Raw genomic sequence first — 2,500 nt, 5'->3', positions numbered from 1 at the left:
CCGTATGCAAGTGGTGTAAAAGCTCAGAAGGTCATTAGTTGCCACTTTCGCGTGCTTTAATAGGCCACTTTGGAAAATACCACAATACTCTTTGTTTGTTCCCCCAAATTTTGGAGAAGCATTGTTTTTGTTTTCTCTTGGGACCATTGTAAGTCCTAAGAGAAACTGGAAACAATGCTTATGCAAAATTTGGGGGGACAAACAAAGAGTATTATGGTATTTTCCGAAGTGGCCTATTGCCTAAGAAAGTAGACACGCGTTGCGACTTTCTTACATACCATTTCTACGTGCACGTTCCACTTCAAATCATTCGATATCATAATACTTAGTAATTTAGCGGATGGAATAATCTCAATGTTCTTATTTATTGATAGTAACAGGCTCTAAAATACTCTCTGACTTTGTGAATGATATTCGAAGTTCTTTGCACTTCGATTCATTCAACTGGAAACCATCAGCTCGTGACTTTGTAACAAATTCGTCAACGCGCGACTGCATCGAGCTGGTGCCCGTTCTTTTCCACACACTCAGCGAGGGTAGTATCATCTACATACTTCCAGATGTTCGTATTCGACACACTCGGGTCATTGATCATAATCAGGAATAACCAGGGGCCGACTTTAGTCCCCTGAGGAACACCTGCTGGTACAGGACACCATTCAGATTCAGACCCTTTGCCTTCTATTCGTTAGGAAATCCAAGATCCAGCACATGATCGACTCCGGAATATCATACGAGGAGAGCTTTTGGGCTAGGACATGATTATCAATTAAGTCAAAGGCTTTGCGTAAGGAAAAGTTAATTTCTTTGTTAATTCCTTTGTTAATTCCTTTGAAGGAAAAGTTAATGTTCCGTTTTCGCGGACAAAACAGAGTTTCTTTGGCGACTCAAAAATCTGATTTAAGATGTATTTTTGTAAACACGGCATTCATCAGTATAGAAAGCAGACTTAGGGCCGTAATATTACGTAGTATTGTGTGTCGCGGAAAAAAATGGTAGTTTTTCCAGCTTTTTTTTTTTTCTTTTCAATAAACGTAGAAAATTGTGCTTTGTCATCAATGTGTTGAATAATAAAACAATTATCCTGCTCAAACTTGTGGAATATCGCCTGATTTTGCCAACTCGGCCTATGGCCTCGTCGGCTAAATATCAGGCGATATTCCACGCGATTTCGCAAGATAATTGTTAAATAACAACGTTCTAAACGCCCTGCACGTGCGTTTTACATCTATATCCATTTCTATGCCGTTCTCACTCTGACAACGACGTGAATTCACCAAATTTGGGGTTATGTGGAGGACGTGAACATCTGCTGACAAATTTTCAATTTTCTCTCTGAATATAATATCCACACCGTTCTCACCGATTTTATTTCTGGAATCTTGACACTCGCTTTCCATTCCGAGTGACCCGGAGTAATCGCAAAATTATTACAATAACCGACAACAATATTTTTAGACAACGTTCTCGTCGCCGTTGTCGTCGTCCTTGTAAAAGTTCCCTATTTACAAGTGACGAGCGGCCCCGCGTGTCTTGGTGCCCCATATTAGACCATACGTATACACGGGTGATGGCAACTTGGCGTTGCACAAACTACGTTTGCAAATGTTAATGCCCCATGGTATGCAAAGCATCTGTAAAAAGAAGTAAACCACGACGCAGAGTTAATGAAAAAATCGGTTGTAAAGGTAAACAAGAGCTGTGTCGTACGGCTCCATTTTGCATAAGTGACACGTTACCGCGTTACTTAACGACCAAATTAAAAAATTGTGTACGCACCAGCCAAACATATATTTGCTTTCATGTCCAAATTGAGCACTCTACTGGGATGAGTCATTGCCGCTAGCAATTGCGCATGCTCACTAGCTCGCTAGTTTGAGCACTCTGGCATGGCTTAGATGTACCACAAGTGTGGGACATTTGGGGTGTCTTTATAAGCTTAACCTCCATTGCACTGATGAGGCCCAGAAGGCCGAAACAGTACTGTCTGCAGTTATATATATAGTTTTGAAAATAAAGTTATTGGAGAGATGTGCAAACCATTCCCAAAAAGATTTGAGACAAAGTCAATGGCGAGGGGAACTCCAATCGATCCAGGCGTGCCCAAAAACGCACTATCTGGGGCCGGTTGCTCGAAGTCTGGTAACCGCAAACCGTTGGTTAAGAGGTATCAAAACCTATAGGCTTCCATCGCATTTAACGCTGGTTATCCGTAACCATGCTTCGAGCAACTCGAGCTTGTTCGGTGACGCCCCAAAGGACCATGCCATTGCCAAGCAGATAATCAGTGACAGCCTTTTTCTTTTGTGGAACAATTTCTTTGAGTTAGTGAAAAATAAATTACCAGATCTTATCGTAAAGGTAAAAGAATGCTTAGTCATAGGGAGCCATTACACACAAGTGACACTTTACCGTGTTACGTAACGCCCAAAAAACTGCATTGCGTAAGCACTAGACAAACATATGCCCAGTTTAGAGCACAAACTTACAAGCTTGTGGC

At 41.5% G+C, this 2,500-nt stretch overlaps 1 protein-coding gene across 3 annotated transcripts in view; it reads right to left on the bottom strand.

Annotated features, from left to right (window-relative positions):
* The window catches only part of LOC138018683 (uncharacterized), a 14,741-nt gene that overhangs the window by 1,472 nt on the left and 10,769 nt on the right, over nucleotides 1-2,500 (bottom strand). The window lies entirely within an intron of this gene.

Source organism: Montipora capricornis, chromosome 1 (assembly GCF_036669925.1).
Source record: "Montipora capricornis isolate CH-2021 chromosome 1, ASM3666992v2, whole genome shotgun sequence".
Classification (NCBI taxonomy): domain Eukaryota; kingdom Metazoa; phylum Cnidaria; class Anthozoa; order Scleractinia; family Acroporidae; genus Montipora; species Montipora capricornis.
Note: the sequence above shows the minus strand (reverse complement) of the source record. Positions and strands in the feature narration are given on the sequence as shown.